Below are 17714 nucleotides of genomic sequence, written 5' to 3'. Positions count from 1 at the left end.
ATACTTCATGGTACACATTATTGAGAGCAGCTTTAAAATGTCAACATTAAGGGAAACTCCATGGAGTCAGGGACACAAGCCAAGGTGAAGTGCTCCTTTACCTTTGAAGAGTTCTGGCACCCAGACCCACGCCTACAATCCAGCTCTACAATCAGGATGTCAGAGAGGCAGGAGGCCAAGAGTGAATGCACATAAATTCTGTGCTTTGGGGGACTTGAATCTGCAGAAAATTGACTCTCCCTGCCATAAAATGACTTCCCTTCTCCTCCATTGGCTCAGCTTTTCTTCTGTTCTCTTCCCTTCCATTTCCTTTTCTTTCCTCCTCTTCCCTTCCTTTCTCCCTCTCTCCCTTCTTTCTTTCCTTCCTTCCTTCCTTGCTTCTTTCCCTTCTTTCTCTTCTCCTTTTAAGCCACTGCTACCACAGCAAAAACCCAAAGCATGTTCATCTGAGACCTCATAGAGTTGTTGTAAAGATTAAGATACAAATGTGGGAGAAAAGGGGAAATTTTAGATTAATTAGAATAGCTTTGATCATTGTAATCATAACAATTTTAAAACTATGGACACTTTCAAACATATAAACATCTGTCTGACTAATGTATTTAACCCCTTGTACCTATTACCCAGCTTCAATCCTTGTTCAAAGGTGGCCAGTCTCCTTTTATCTGTCCCCCATCCCATTCCTAACATCCCCCATCCCACTCCAGATTACTTTAAAACAAGTTCAAGGCAACATAAAGTTTTATCTGTAAATACTTAAGTAGTATCTCTAAGAGATAAGGTCTGTCTTTCTTTTTTCTAGTATAAACATAATGCCCTCATCACATCTAAACATAGCAATAATTTGTTAATATTATAAAATATTCCAGCATACTCAGATTTCCCTGATTATCTCATGATTTCTTTTTATTCTTGGTTTGCTCAAATCAGCATCCAAATAAGAGCCACATATTGAATTCTGTTGAAATGTCTCTTGTATTTTCTAATATAAAGGTTCCTTGCCCTCTTTTCCCCCATAGCCATTTATTGAAGAAACTGAGCTGTCTTATAGAATTTTCAGTATTCTGGATTATGCTCATTGCATCCTCATGGTATTGCTTAACATGTTCCTTGATTACCTGTAATTTCTGTAAACTGAGAATTATAACTCGGATATCAGTACTATAGAAAAGCTCACTTCTAAGACTGACAACTTATTTTTTTTTAATTTAATTTAATTTTATATTGGTGTATAGTGGATTTACAATGTTTAATTTCAGGTGTACAGCAAAATGATTTGGTTATATATATATACATACACATATATATCCACTCTTTTAGACTCTTTTCCCATATAGATTATTACAGAATATTGAGTAGAGTTCCTTGTGCTATACAGTAGATCTTTGTTGATTATCTAATGTATACATAGTAGTGTGATCAAGACTCAGAATTTCTATGTATGACATCTCCCCACAGTGAGTAAGGCAAGTCCCAAATTCTCCTGAGGCAATAGAAAAGAAGATAACTATTTTGTATTAATGCCAAGTCTAGTCTCTGTTGACTTCACCAAAAATATCTGGCCAGAATTCATCATTAGCTTCACAATGATTATCAACTAGAACGTGCTGGGCCTTCTCTCTGTGCAGAAAACAAGCATGGACAGGTGGAAGGAACGTGAACTTGGGAAACCGACAGCCCTAGACTTGAATACTGACTTTGCCTTTTATTAAACCTATTCCTTGTCTAATTAACTTAATATTTTTTTCATTTCAGATTCCTGTATATGAGAGTCATGTCTATCTCACCAGGATGCTGAACTGTACCTGCCATGTAGGATATATGTTCAATAATCACTTGTTTCTTTTCTAATGTAGGTTAAAAAGAGAATATGTGTTGAAAATGACAAATCTATAGAGTTTGTTTAGATCCAAATGCAAATATGGCGTTTACCAGCTTCCCAGAAAATAGAGGAGGTTTTCAGCCAAACCTGAAGAAAGGACGTGCAGGTGGGGGAAGAACTATGAGACTAGGAAATATTGCTCTCCTTCCCTCCTACTTGCACTGAAGAAAATTTCAGGAAATTCTTCCCAAAGAAAGCATGACCTGTTTCAGCCTGAAAAATTTGCTGTTCTCTAGACTGTGCTGGCTTGGGAACATATTTCTTTTACCAAAAGATGAGTTCACAGTAAATGACTCAGAAACATATGGATGAAATTTCCCTTAAGCCACTCAGGGGATTAGAAATTAAGGGAAAGAGTGCTTGGCAAAATGCACTTGGGGTTTTGCCAAACCTAAACCAACTGAGAAATAGTTAAGACACAAGGCAGATCTCAAATGCTGCCAAGTTTACCCATCTTAGCGGGACAGGGATTTATAATTAGAGCTGCTCAGAAAAGCACTGCCTCACGGGTGGCAAAGGACAAAAAAGCCTTTGTCCTTAATGTCTCAACATGGCCGCTATTTCCCAGATGGGCCCTTTACACACCCTCTTAATCACCAGGATCCTCAAAGCCACCTCCACTGGCCTCTGGGTTCCTCTTCTACATCAAGCCCCTGACACTCTCTCCAGGCCTCCTTTGTTTCCAGGCCAGGCTGAATGTTTCTCACAGTGAATTCCTGGATGTGGGAGAGCAGATCTTATATGGGTGTTCTTGAATTACAGTGAAGAACTGTCAAGGAAAATATGACCAAGTAGATTCTTTCTCTGACATAACACTTTTTGTTTTTTTAGCCTTTAGTCTCTTACCTTTGACACCTTTCCACTTTTCTCTGCTTTCCATGGGTTTCTTTCTCTGTAAAATAAAGGGATTGAGTCAGTTGCTTTCAAACTGTGCTGCCTGGCGCCTTTTGGAGGCTTGGCTGGGCCCAGTGGAAGGGGGCAGGAGATAGTGAACAATGCTGGCTTCCAGAAGGAGGAGGGAGCTCCAGGTTAAGACTTCAGGTGAATCAGCGTCTCAGGGTTAAATGATCTGAGAAACATGAAGCTGCATCCCTTCTGACTAGGCAGTGCCGGGGTCATAGGCCCCGCTCCTCAGTCTCCACTCACTTCTCAGAATATCAGTCTAAAGACTTTTCTCCCCAGCACTTGTCAGAGTGCTCTGTGTACCAGGCACTGTACTAAGCTCTGAGCATTTGCAGTAAACAAAACAGACCTGGCCCCCATCCCAGTGGAGCTCAGAGACTAGCTGGGGTGGCTGGTGTTAAATATGCAAATGAAGATGTAAATCTAAGTCGGTATATAAACACCATGAAAGACAAGATCATGCTGCATAGCAGGCCTGGGGAGAGAGAGGTCCTATAGATGCCTCCTGTTCAAAGCATCTCCCCCACCAGCCTGGCAGACCACTTGCCACTCTGTGGAATAGCTAATTATCATTGCCATTGAAAGTTTCATTAAAAATATACCTCTTATCTGACAGGAGAGGGCAAGGAACAAGAGCAGAAGCAGCTGATGGATTTAGCTACTGTCACTGCCACCTGATGTGAAGAACTGACTCATTAGAAAAGATCCTGATGCTGGGAAAGATTGATGGCAGGAGGAGAAGGGGACGACAGAGGATGAAATGGTTGGATGGCATCACCAACTCAATGGACATGAGTTTGAGCAAGCTCCAGGAGTTGGTGATGGACAGGGAAGCCTGGCGTGCTGCAATCCATACGGTTACAAAGAGTCGGACATGACTGAGTGACTGAACTGAACTGAAATGCAGAAAGAAGATCTTGCCTGGTGGCTCAGTTGGTCAAGAATCTGCCTGCAATGAAGGAGAGTCAGGTTTGATCCCCGGATCAGGAAGTTCCCCTGAAGTTGGAAATGGAAACCCACTCCAGTATTCTTGCCTGGAAAATCCCATAGACAGAGGGGCCTTGTGGACTACAGTCCATGGGGTCGCAAGAGTCAGACATGACTTAGCAACTAAACTACCACCACTATAGAAGGAAAGAAGACAACCTTGAGAGAACAGATGAGGGGCTTTAGGTGGGTGAGGGTAGGGAGGTTTATAGGTAGGTGAGCCTGGAAAGATCTGAGAGGTACAGAAGGGAGGAGACCTAAAGAAAAGGGAAAGCCAGACCAATGACTCCCTTCACTTATTTCACTGTTGTATCTAGAACTCTCCTAATGTCTTTCCCCTATTCCTCACTGAATTTAGTATGCTATACATGGTAAAATTAGCTCAATATTCATTTTAATTCTCTTGTTGTTCCTTTGCTTCTGCCCAGATCTTATTCTGTACATTTTATAGAGGAAAAAGTGATTTTTTAAAAAAAATCCCATGGTTCCTACTGTAGGAATGGGGGCAATGCTCACCAGGACTGGGCTGTACCTGAGCTCTTATTTGGGAGGGTGGGTGGAATGAGGCAGAGGGAGGCTGGTTTATTGGCTTAAAGAGTTAAGACTTCTGTGGGGCACTAGATGGCAACATTTCTCCAAATCTAAACTTTGCAAAGATGACCTGAAGGTCAATCCTCAACAGTTGCCAATCCCAACATACTCAACAATTCTGAACTTGGGGAGATGAGAAGACTAAAGCTATATCTGGTGGGAGGAAGATCTTCAACAGTTCATTTCTCAGGGCCTGTGGTCCACAGCAAGGGCCCAGTGGTATCAGCTGTTACTGCCATCACCATCACCACCACCACCACCTCCATCACTACTATAATACCACCATCACCATTGTCACCACCACCACCACCACCACCATCACTACCACCATCATCACCACCATCACCACCTCCATCAATACCACCATCATCACTACTCCTCTGTCCATGGGATTTCCCAGGCAAGAACGCAGGAGTGGGTTGCCATCCCTTTCTCCAGGGGATCTTCCCAACCTAGGGACTGAACCCACCTCTCCTGTTTGACAGGTGGATTCTTTACCACTGAGACACCTGGGAAGCTCAGTTGGGTTACATATGTTGCTATTTCTGTTGGTGCTGAAAATAAAACTTTATTCAAACCAGTTCTGGGAGGAGTGATCTAGTTAGACATACATCTTTTCTTTATTTGCAAATATGTGCTACAACCTGACTAGCAACCTGCTACCTGCTGCCTGGTAAAGAAACTTAGGAGAATTGCTTTAATGAAGAATGATTTGTATTTGACGTATCAAGTTTTGGCTAGATAAATAGTTGCTTCTTATCTACTTAAACAATATTTGAAAACAGTGTCCTTCCCTGTGGACTGAAAATGTCCTCCTGAGTTTACATTGCATTATCAATTTATTTAGCACATACTTTTGGCTTAGCAACCAGCCCCACCCCCAGGCTCTGTCCTTTTAATTAGCAACCTGTCCCTGTATTTCAGTGTTTCTGCTGAGGCACATGAGCTGGCCCATGAAGAGTCAAAACACATCACTTGACGTAAAAACATCATTTGCTGAGTTTTTCATATAGTTGGACTGTCAGATGAACAGTTTCTGAGGGACCAGAAATTGAACTGAGGTGAGCCTATGTAAAAGACTAGATATCCAGGTGCTCAAGAGCACGAGAATGACAAGGGAAGAGAGTGGCAAGGCAGAGTTACAAGGCCAAAAGTTGATAGCCAGTCGCTTGTTTTAAATGATTCATTTTGTGCCTTAAAGCCCCCAGGGCTCCATGGCTGCCACCTTCCAATGGTAGATTTTTTTTTTTTCCCAAAGGTCCATTCATGTGTTTAACCAACACCTAATGATTAACTTCTAACATATGCCCATGTGGTTCCACACTCTAGGTTTATAGCAGTGAGTGTGGTATCTGCCCTAGTGATGCTTACATACTGGAGGAGAAGAAAAACAAATAAACAAATAAACATGTTGCTAAATATAATTCAGGTTTGATAAGTGCTAATAAGAAGAGCGAGGCAGGATTTATAGTGACAGACATGTGTGAAAGTGTGTGTGTTTGTTTCCACTGACTGATGGAGTTTGATTCATCAAGGAAGGCTGCTAGGAAGGACTGACATTTTAACAGGCAGACCTGAATGAAATGAGGGGTGAGTCATGTGAGAGGCCCTGAGCTAAAAGGAAACCACGTGTCTCCATTATTATGAACTGGTCTGAGTCAGTCGGGTCAGGATGCACAGCTCTTAGCATCTTACTAGTCAGGACGCACAGCTCTTGGGGTCTTACTAGTTGACAATAGCTATTAAAAGAAGATTGATGTAAATGAGAGTAAACTATTTACCCTACAACTAAGCTTCCAGTTGGGAAAAGAAGCAAAGCTTACACCAAATTTGGTCATGCATACAGAAATTTATTAAGCAGTTTTTATTAACAGGTTCAAATAGTTTCACAGACTGTTTGGTAAGCTCAGTGGAGACCAGCCTTCTGTCCTCGGAGCTCTTACTGCCACCTCACGGACGAAGGTCACTTGAGACAGAGGCATAATCTCACCAGAGGCAAGCTTCTGTTACACTGAGACTCAGCAGCAGGTGGCCAGAGCTCCTCTTCACAAGGCCAGTAGCTGGGTTGCCTGGGATCAAGCCTCAGTTACCATCCCTAAGGGTACATTATGATGGTTAATTTTATGTATCACCCTAGCTGGGTTTGGTGCCCAGCTGCTTGGTCAAACACTAGTCTGGATGTTATTATGAAGGCATTTTTTTTAAAGATGCGATTAATATTTATATTAGTAAACTTTGAATAAAGCCAATTACCCTCCACAGTGGGGGTGGGCCTCGTCCAATCAGTTGAAGGCCTTAGGAGCAAAGACTGAGACACACCACTGAAAAAGAAATTCTGACTCCAGAGATTCTGCCTGAGTTTCCAGCCCTCAGGTTCACCAGTTAACTCAAGAGTTGCAATGATAATTCTTACTTGAATTACCAGTCTGCCAACCAGTCCTCTGGGCTTTGGACTTGCTACTCTCCACAGTCAAGTGAGTCAATTCCTTAAAATAAATCTCAATCTCTCTCTCTCTTTCTCAATCTATATGATACATCCATCTATATGTACAGATATATCTCCTATTAGGATCTTCCTTGTAGCTCAGTTGGTAAAGAATCTGCTTGCAATGCAAGAGACCTGGGTTTGACCCCTGGGTCTGAAAGATCCTCTGGACAAGGGAATGGCAGTCCACTCCAGTATTCTTCCCTGGAGAATCCCATGGACAGAGAAGCCTGGCGGGCTACAGTCCGTAGGGTTGCCAAGAGTCAGACACAACTGAGAGACTAACACTACCACTATATCTCCTATTAATTCTGTTTCTCTGGAGATCCCTAACTAATACAGATTTTGGTACTAGGAAGTGGGGTAAAGAATACCTTAAAATGTGGAAGTGACTTTGGAATTGGGTAAAAAGGTGATGGACAGGGAGGCCTGGTGTGCTGAGATTCATGGGGTCACAAAGAGTAGGACACAACTGAGCGACTGAATCCTGAACTGAACTGAGGGGTTGGACAGATTTGAAGTGCATGATACAAAAAGCCTAGATGGCCTTGAAGGGATTGTCGATAGAAATATGGACATTAAAAGAGATTCCGGTTAAGAACTCAAAGGGAAGAGCTGTAGAGAAAGTTCCTATTGTCTTAGAAAATACATACATCATCATGAACAGAATGTTGCTAGAAATATGAATGCTAATGATGTTTCTGGTAAGGTCTCAGACAGAATTTTGGACACGGACACAAATATGCATTGAGGAAAGATAGTGTGAAGAGACACAGGGAGAAGACAGCCTTCTACAAACCAGGGAGAGGCCTGGAACAGATCTCTTCCTCACAGGCCTCAGGAGGAACCAACCTTGCCAACATCTTGATTTTGGATTTCTAGCTTCCAGAACCATGAGACAGTAAATATGTATCATTGAAGCTGCCCAGTCTGTGGTGTTTTGTTCTGGCAGCCCGAGCACCATAATGCAGGGCTATCTGTCTCGGTGGTGTCCTCTTCCCTATTTGTCACCAGTCAGGTTCTCTGGGAGCAGGGGCCAAGACAGAGTTCAGGGTGCCAAATGTTTATTAGGGATCAAACCCTATAAAAGGAAGGGGAAGGATCCATCATCAGAAATGAATGCAACCAGTTAATATATATGACCAGGTGCTGCTGGTACTGCTGCTAAGTTGCTTCAGTCGTGTCTGACTCTGTGCGACCCCATAGATGGCAGCCCACCTGGCTCCCCCGTCCCTGAGATTCTCCAGGCAAGAACACTGGAGTGGGTTGCCATTTCCTTCTCCAATGCATGAAAGTGAAAAGTGAAAGTGAAGTCGCTCAGTCGTGTCCGACTCTTCGAGATCCCATGGACTGCAGCCTACCAGGCTCCTCTGTCCATGGGATTCTCCAAGCAAGAGTCCTGGAGTGGGTTGCCATTGCCTTCTCTGATATGACCAGTTAGTTCTGCTTAAAAAAAAGGTTTAAAATAATTGAACATCAATTCAAGCTTCACTGCTTCCTTGGTGGCTCAGATGGTAAAGTGTCTACCTACAATGTGGGAGACCCAGGTTCAAACCTTGGGTTGGGAAGATCTCCTGGAGAAGGAAACGGCAACCCACTCCAGTATTCTTGCCCGGAAAATCCCATGGATGGAGGAGCCTGGTAGGCTACAGTCCAGGTGGTTGCAAAAAGTTGGACACGACTGAGCGACCTCACTTTCTTTCTTTCAAACTTCAGTGATCCTCGTTTTCTCTTACTATTTATCAACAGTATGATATAATTAGGTATTTATTTCCAAATTGATGGAGATTTATAAGCTACAAACCAAAAGGTTATTAACATTAAGTCAATGCTAATAACTTAATATACTATAAACCTAATAATTATTATTATCTATTTCTCCAAGCCAGGCTTCAGCAATATGTGAACCGTGAACTTCCTGATGTTCAGGCTGGTCTTAGAAAAGGCAGAGGAACCAGAGATCAAATTGCCAACATGCGCTGGATCATCGAAAAAGCAAGAGAGTTCCAGAAAAACATCTATTTCTGCTTTATTGACTACGCCAAAGCCTTTGACTGTGTGGATCACAATAAACTGTGGAAAATTCTGAAAGAGATGGGAATACCAGACCACCTGATCTGCCTCTTGAGAAATTTGTATGCAGGTCAGGAAGCAACAGTTAGAACTGGACATGGAACAACAGACTGGTTCCAAATAGGAAAAGGAGTTCGTCAAGGCTGTATATTGTCACCCTGTTTATGTAACTTCTGTGCAGAGTACATCATGAGAAACGCTGGACTGGAAGAAACACAAGCTGGAATCAAGATTGCCAGGAGAAATATCAGTCACCTCAGATATGCAGATGACACCACCCTTATGGCAGAAAGTGAAGAGGAACTCAAAAGCCTCTTGATGAAAGTGAAAGTGGAGAGTGAAAAAGTTGGCTTAAAGCTCAACATTCAGAAAACGAAAATCATGGCATCTGGTCCCATCACTTCATGGGAAATAGATGGGGAAACAGTGGAAACGGTGTCAGACTTTATTTTTCTGGGCTCCAAAATCACTACAGATGGTGACTGCAGAGATGAAATTAAAAGACGCTTACTCCTTGGAAGGAAAGTTATGACCAACCTAGATAGCATATTCAAAAGCAGAGACATTACTTTGCCAACAAAGATTCGTCTAGTCAAGGCTATGGTTTTTCCTGTGGTCATGTATGGATGTGAGAGTTGGACTGTGAAGAAGGCTGAGCGCTGAAGAATTGATGCTTTTGAACTGTAGTGTTGGAGAAGACTCTTGAGAGTCCCTTGGACTGCAAGGAGATCCAGCCAGTCCATCCTGAAGGAGATCAGCCCTGGGATTTCTTTGGAAGGAATGATGCTAAAGCTGAAACTCCAGTACTTTGGTCACCTCATGTAAGAGTTGACTCATTGTAAAAAACTCTGATGCTGGGAGGGATTGGGGGCAGAGGAGAAGGGGACGACAGAGGATGAGATGGCTGGATGGCATCGCTGACTTGATGGATGTAAGTCTGGGTGAACTCCGGGAGTTTATGATGGACAGGGAGGCCTGACATGCTGTGATTCATGGGGTCACAAAGAGTTGGACACGACTGAGCGACTGATCTGATCAGATTTATTAATAATAACTGCTTTATTCGAATCTGCTTCAGTTACAAGAATTTGAGTAAAACTTAAAGTTTTTAAAATGGAGGGGGAAAGAGGTGGATAAATTGGGACATTGGGATTGATGTGTATATGCTGCTGCTGCTGCTAAGTTGCTTCAGTCGTGTCTGACTCTGTGCGACCCCATAGGTGGCAGCCCACCAGGCTCCCCTGTCCCTGGGATTCTCCAGGCAAGAACACTGGAGTGGGGTGCCATTTCCTTCTCCAATGCATGAAAGTGAAAAGTAAAAGGGAAGTCGCTCAGTCGTGTCCGACTCTTAGCGACCCCATGGACTGCAGCACACCAGGCTCCTCCGTCCATGGGATTTTCCAGGCAAGAGTACTGAAGTGGGGTGCCATTGCCTTCTCCGGTGTATATGCTACTATATATAAAATAAATAACTAATAAGGACCTACTGCATAGCACAGGAAACTCTACTCAATACTCTGTAATGGCCTATATGGGGAAAAAAAATTAAAAAAGAGTGGATATATGTATATGATAACTGATTTACTTTGCTATACAGCAGAAATTGTATATCACTCACACAACATTGTAAAGCAACTATACTCCAATAAAGATTTAAAAAAAATAAATAATTTTTCTAAAAAAAAAAAAAAGGGAAGACTAGGCAGAGGGAAAAGTTGAACAACAATGCACATCCCATGAGGCCTCAACCAACCATTGTTGAGCTCAGGACTGTATATTGCCCATCAGGGTTGTCTTGCATTTGGTCAGAATGGCTGGGGCTTTATTCTCCACCTGGCTCAGTCACTGGATCAGGGCTGCCCCAGGAAGAGTGGCTTTGGGCAAGAAGGCTCTCCACAAGTGAGGGTGTGGGTGGCTGACAGAGTCAACTGACCATACCACCTGCAGCCAGGCAGTGAGTCCTTCCTGGGCCACATGTCTCTGTGGCCATGAGCCATGCTGCTCACAAAGCAGGGAAGAATGGTACATAGCTATAATATTTTAGCCAATCCACCCATCTTGAATATCTTTAATTTCACCAACAGGAGTCCACTTCTAATGTTCGTCTTACTAACAATGAACTAATTTCAACAATAAAAATCCATTCCTCACATTCACTATGCTAAAGAACAAAGCCATAAGTAGTCAGTGAGACACGATCACAGAAGCATTCGAGGTAGTGGCTTCTGGAATGCGGCTTTTCTGATAAAATCCTAGCTGATTATTCTGGAGTGGAATTTTCCATTAGAGCAACTGATGGTCCTTAGAGAAGAAGCTTAAAGCTTAAATGAACCAGCACACACACAATAGGACTGACCCTACTTGCTGAAGTATTTCAAAGTAAATCACAGACATCCTGACAACTCTCTTTGCAATATGCTTATCTTTGGAGATCTTAGACATCTATTCCCCTCATCTTGCCCAATCACATTGTCTTAGGGACTATTTAGTTGCAAGGAACAGAAGTACTCAGACTAGTTGAGTTTAACAGGGGCTACTGTCAGGACATAAGGATTCAACACACAACTTCCAGACACTGAGGCTGTCAATGAAGACTCTAGATCCCTTGGCGTGGAGCTGGGGTGCTGGCGTCTCAAGCTGTCCCTGCCTCTCTCCTGGGGCCTCCAGCTCTCCTCGGTGTGTCAGCTCCTGTCTCCAGCTTCTCTCTGCCTTTCCACCTACTCATTGGCACATTTCCCCCATCTTGATTTGACATAACCATCGTCATTGGACCATCTCCATGTCTCTTATGTCAATGTTCTGAGAGAGAAAAAAAAAAGAGAGAAAATATGACAGGCAAAGCCCCAACAATGACCTAGTATCCCCTGAGTTGGTTGAACACTGTGGTCCAGTCACCTGTATAAACAAGGTAGACTGACTCTTCCTTCTAGGGTTCATAGGAAGACAAATTCCTCAAGAAGAGGATAGAAATGGGGAGTCTCTGGCAGGTCCACCCTAGTCGTACTCACATATACACACACACAGGTACACACGTGCACACCATGTGTAACTGATTAAGCCAATCCAACAGTTACTGCCAAAGGCCATGTATTCAAATTACAGTATTTAAACACACACATAATGTGTCTTCCTTAATCTGGCTCAAAAAGAAATGTCTTCTGGTTATCATTTTCTGAAATCTCATCTGCCACAAATACCAACTTCCTGGTTAGAACCCAAGGAGCTCTGAATTGACTCTTCCTCAGTGATGGCCACTTTCTGTTTGGGGTGCTGCCATGGCTAGAATGGTGTAGTCCATCCCCCGCAGATACACATCATCAAAGGCTGTGAGTCAAGTAGCTCACAACCAACCCTGTTCTATAGAAAACTCTTCAAAGAAACTCTGGCCTTGGCCTCCACTCTAACAAGACCTTAGCATTAATTACCAACCCGGGGAACTGATGCATGAAAGCAGAGCTGTCCTCTATCCTGTGTACATAAAAACCTCAGCTTGTTCTGTGTTTCCTTTCATGCTTGTTTGCATCACTTAGAATTTCCCAGGGACATTAGTGTGTCAACTAATCAAATCAGCCAATCATCCTTAAGCAGACAAAGCAATGACACAAAGAGAGCCCTGGGTCCAGCTTGGTGGAACCACGCACTTCTGCCAAGGGCAGAGACAGGGCAGCCCCTGCCTGGGCTTGGTGGGCTCCCTCCTTCCCCACATCTTTTTCCCTTGCTTCATATCCCCTTAATGGGGCAGAGTCTTTATCCCCAAGAAGAGGAAATGCAGAAAAAGTGCATACCTCTCAGGCAGAAAGGACCCTGCCAAATTCAAAACCCCAGAAACACTTAAAGAGAAAAGGCTATTGTTTTTTCTCAGACCACTTTGCTAGGGTAGGAATAGAGAAAATCTGGGTAAAAACCTTTATTTGCCTGATCCCCCTCCCCCTCGTCTCTCAAGTTCATATGGCTGGAGAACTCACCAACTTCCGGGAATAATTGTTTGCTGGAATATTCTCTCCTGGGTGCACTGGGATGACCCAGAGGGATGGGATGGGGAGGGAGGTGGGAGGAGGGTTCATGATGGGGAACACACGTAAAAAAAAAGGAAAAAAAATCTCTCCTGGAAATCTGTTGGAGAAACATCCAAAACTGAGGGCATTGAATAAAACCTTTCTTCTTTTCAGTTTTACCAGAGTCTAGCTGCACTGGTAAGAGTCAAGGGGTCCAGACCTGTGTGATGGGGCCCCCTGCCATGAAGCCCAGGAGACCTCCAGCCACAAGAGGCCAGGGCCTCTGAGCTCTCAGGTTGCTGCCTCAGGCCTCAGTCTAAGTTGGTGGGTGTTTCTATGGTAAACATAGAGCTCTTCACTGGGAAAGGGGCCCTGTTGGTCTCCGGTTACCCATTGTCTTTAGGGGGGGGCTCTCACTGCAGAGACACTGGTGCTGGCCCCCTCAGTATCACAGCCCCTCTTCTCAGGCCTTTGCCCTAGGGATCCATCAAGGGTTGGGGCTCTTCTCTTCCCCAAACAAAGCACAGAGCATTCATTCATCCCATCCTTTTTTTCCCCGCAGGCAAGCTGACTGCTTTGCTAGCAGGTGCTGGTGCTCATTAGGGAGATTAAAACACCCTGAGCTGAGAACACTGAGAGTCATAAGCACCCAGATCCCAGAAACACCTTCCTTTCCTTCCCCACGGTGGAGCCCCCGCCTCCCCCACTCCGCCGGCCCCCCAGTTCAGTGAGTGACAGCAGGACTTCTTGCTACAGCAGCAAACAACAAATGAACAAAAGAAAGAACCAAACCAAACCAGATATACTCCTCAGGTCTGTGGGTTCTCCCCTTACATCCCTCCCACACAGCTATTTTTTTTTCCCAATGAATACAGGGATAGGATTAATAGAGAAGTGCTAGGAGCAAGGGGCACTGTTCTATTTGGTGTTATCTGTGTATGTGGGTGTTCTCTGTAGTCCAATAAGCGGAGACAGACAGGCTACCAATACAGTGACTGGGAACCCAGACTCTGGAGCAGAGTTGCCTGGGTTTGAATCCTGGCTCCATCACTTCCTGGATTTGTAACACTGGGCTCGTTCCTGAAGTTCTCTGTGCCTTGGTTTCCTCATTGAGTAAAAAGGAGGATAATATTAGTACAGCTGTCCCACAGTAGTGTTGTAGAGACTAAATGAGTTAATGGATAGTAAATATGTCGAGCCTTTTCTAGCACATGAAGGCACTGTAGGAATGCTCGCTTTTGTTATAGAGATAGCTGTGATATAAGGTTTCTGTTTCCATCACTATAAATTTGGTTACTGCAACTTAAAAGTGCAGTGCAAGTCTCATTTATAATTTTTTGATAATGTATATCCTGCTACTTCAAAAAAAGATTTAAAGTACGTGAACAACGACAGTAGCTGGAAAATTTATCAATGAAGGTCTTGTTTACAGTGATTTTGTAAAGGGTAGTAATTTTTAACCTGAAGGAAAAATTTCTTCCTTCCTGCCTTCCTTCCTTCCTTTCCTCTCCTCCTCTCTTCCTTTCTTTCCTTCCTTCCTTTATGATGGTGGTATAAGCATCAGTAAGTGGAAAGATCTTCCTAAAAATCTTGGCAACAATGTAGCACTCAGTGCCTCTCTGTGGGATGCAATGATACTGTGTCTGAGCAGCTTCAAGGTGCCCAGAATTTGATACTTCACACAGATGCACCCTTTGATTCTTACAATGAACTCTGCAAGGGAGAAAGTACTATTATTTTTACCTTGCAGATGAGGAAGCAGAGTCAGGGGTTTAAGTCACCTGCCCAGTCACAAAGCACATAAATAGAGGAGCAGGGTTCCAGGTTAAGTCCAAGTCCATGGGCTTCCTGCTCTGCCCCCACCTATCTTGTGATGGGAAAGGATGAAGAACGTCTCTGGATGTTACAGGACAAACCTGAGAGGGACCAGTACCTCCTCTCCTAGTTCTTCACATCTGGATAAGGAAGGCTAGGCCCTCGGCCTGGGAATCAAGCAACTGAAGCTTGTAGAATCCATATCAATTTCTGACATTCAGTCGAGGCTGTAAACAATGAGCCTGACCTTAATTCAAACACTAGGTGATTATGTTTGACAAAGAAATGTAAACAGGGCTTTAATTGATTCCTCTGCTTACAATGGGTGGTTCATTTATGACTGTCTTCTCTGTAATAGCCTCTGTCTGGGATCTAGGGATTGGATTGATACACAGAATCCTGCCACTTGTTTGAGCTCAGGTCCAACATTCCTGTGTTGATTCATTCATTTGTTTAACAAGTTAATGGTGCTGTGACCCATACTGGACTGCAGTCAGAAACAAAACAGATGTGGGCCCTGCTTCATGGCACTCACAGTCTGATTGGCTGTAAATAAATAGCCTCATGAAGATATACACAGTGAAAACTGTGGTCAGCTCCATGGATGAATGGGATGAGGGGGCTTGGAGGGAGAGTGATCAGGAGTGGGTGGTCAAAGAAGGTCTCTTAGAAGAGGGACATTTAACTGAAGACCTGCATGTTGACAAGGAGTCAGTCACGGGGCCAGTGGAGGAGATGGATGTTCCAGACAGAGGAAACAGTGAGTGCCAAGGCCCTGGGACAGCAAAGGCTTGATGTTCTTGTGGAGATACAAGGCCAGAGTGGAGTCGGGGGTGCATTGCCTGGGATGGGATAGTTAACAGGAAATACAGCAAAAACATAAACATTTTAAGCAATGCATGGGAATATAATCGTTAGAATATAGACTGTGGGAAGATCCATAAGAAAAATGACCCAGTTTAATAAACAAAAAATGATTTACAAGAGAAAAAAGAGGCAGAGGGGAAACCTATAGATTAAGAAAATGGAGGATGTGGAGAAATTGGAGCCCTCACACATCGCTGGTGGGATTGTCAAGCAGTGCCACTGGCAATGACAGCAGACCTGGAGTATAGCACATGTATAATATTAGTGCAATACTTCCCTCAGCCCAGGCCCGCACATGGTTCACTTGTACCCTGAATAGTTTCTATTGCAGGTTGAACTGTGTTCCTCCAAAAGGTGTGTTGAAATTCTAATCCCGGGTACTGTACTAGTATTAGTCAAGTTTCTTTAGAGAACTGTGTGAGGATTTTCCCGGAGCAGGGATGGGACCTGTGTCCCCGGCACTGCCAGGTGGATTCTTACCCTCTGGACCACCAGGGAAGTCCCTGGCATTCTCATGAAAAGGAAAATTTGAATACAGAGACAGGCATGCACACAGAGACAATGCTATAAGAAGATGAAGATGGATAGCAGGGTGATGCTAACAAACCACCAGGAGCCAGGAGCGAACCATGGAACAGATTCTTGCTCAGGGCCTTCAAAAGGAACCAACTGCTGACATCTTGACCTCAGACTTCTAGTCTCTGGGATGAGAGAGAAATTTCTGTTGTTAAAGCCCCATAGTTTGTGGTACTTTGTCATGGCCGTCCTAGTTTCCAATAATCCAAACAGTGCAGAAACAGAAAACAAAGACACAAACTCCTTGGCTTCAGAATCCATTATCTAGGTAGGCATGCGTGTGTGCTTAGACACCTCAGTTGTGCTCGACTCCTTGAGACCCTATGGACTGTAGCCGGACAGGCTCCTCTGCCCATGGGATTCTCCAGGCAAGAATACTAGAGTGGGATGCCCTCCCACTGGAAGACCATGCCCTCCTCCAGGGGATCTTCCTGACCCGGGGATTGAACCCATGTCTCCTGCGTCTCCACCTCCTCCATTGCAGGCGGATTCTTTACCCACTGAACCACCTGGGAAGCCCATCCAGGTATAGACAGAAGAGAACTGAAGTAAGATATGAGCAAGCAGCACCCATTTCTCCCTGCTTTCTCTCCAACCACATTCTCCCCTCTTCCAAGCCAACCAATAAAGCCTTCAACCCAAACAGAGGAGGATTGAAGAGTTAAAAGGAGTTAGATGCAGCACGGAAATCGTGCATCCTTTCAATCCTCCCTACATCGGCCAGCTCACAGGTGTGGGTGTGTCTGCTGGAGATACGCAAGAAAATCTTTGTAAGTTTGGAGATCTGAGAGTGGAAGGGACCTGTGCTCTGTTTGATGGAGGAAGTGCAGGGCAACTGTAAGCTTGCTTCCACTGTTCTGTATCAACAATGGGGTAGAAATGCCAGTATGACATATAGGGCCAGAGGCTATCCTGAGTTCCCTGTATTCTTAAAGGGGTGTGGGTGGTCATTAGAAAATACACAAGACTCCTGAGTGAGACAGAAAAGATATCAGAGGAGAGCAGACCCATGGGGCCTTAAGACCCGAACAAGGAGACACCACTTCCATCGAAAGGATGCAGCCCATGGACAGGACTGCAGGAGATCTGGGGGGCCATTTTGGAGACTGGAAGGATGGGGTTCATCTGAAGCAGCAGGTCATCAGAGGACCAAAAAGTAGGTATCCAGCCCCCACCCCCTTCCCAAGCCCTCAACACCATGTTGACGAATGTGAAAGCAGCCAGACATTGGTGTCAGCTTCAGGGATAAGGAGAAAGAAGAAGAAAATCTTGATTGTGACTCATCTATCAAACCAGACTGGCTAGGAAGGCAGTGAAGTTGACTGCGTGTATCTGAAAATAGCTAGATTAAATTTTCTAAATCAGTTTAAATGAAAATTCTAGACAGAAATTCTCGTTTCCTGGTAACACCTTCATACACATGTAGAGTCCTGCATATGTGCATTTGGCATCTCTTGGCAGAAGCTGCTCTTTCTTCCTGACCATGGTCTTCTGGTTCAGAGCTCCCCAAGGCGTTTCCTTGACTTAATAATTCTGTCCC

General features: G+C 44.1%; 1 long non-coding RNA gene across 3 annotated transcripts in view; it reads right to left on the bottom strand.

Moving 5' to 3' along the window:
* Positions 1-1605: 1605 nt before the first annotated feature.
* LOC147374370 (uncharacterized) overlaps positions 1606-17714 on the bottom strand; it is a 103002-nt gene continuing 86893 nt past the window's right edge. The window contains exon 5 of one of the 3 annotated variants that reach the window (XR_015162689.1): positions 1606-2774. This is a non-coding gene — a long non-coding RNA (uncharacterized LOC147374370). Of the gene's footprint in view, positions 2775-6192; positions 6459-17714 lie in introns of those variants that run through there. The other 2 variants (XR_015162686.1, XR_015162687.1) reach the window with 2 other exon arrangements.

Source organism: Bos grunniens, chromosome 4 (assembly GCF_055505025.1).
Source record: "Bos grunniens cultivar Pamir isolate PY7600 chromosome 4, Bosgru_T2T1.0, whole genome shotgun sequence".
Taxonomy (NCBI): Eukaryota; Metazoa; Chordata; class Mammalia; order Artiodactyla; family Bovidae; genus Bos; species Bos grunniens.
Note: the sequence above shows the minus strand (reverse complement) of the source record. Positions and strands in the feature narration are given on the sequence as shown.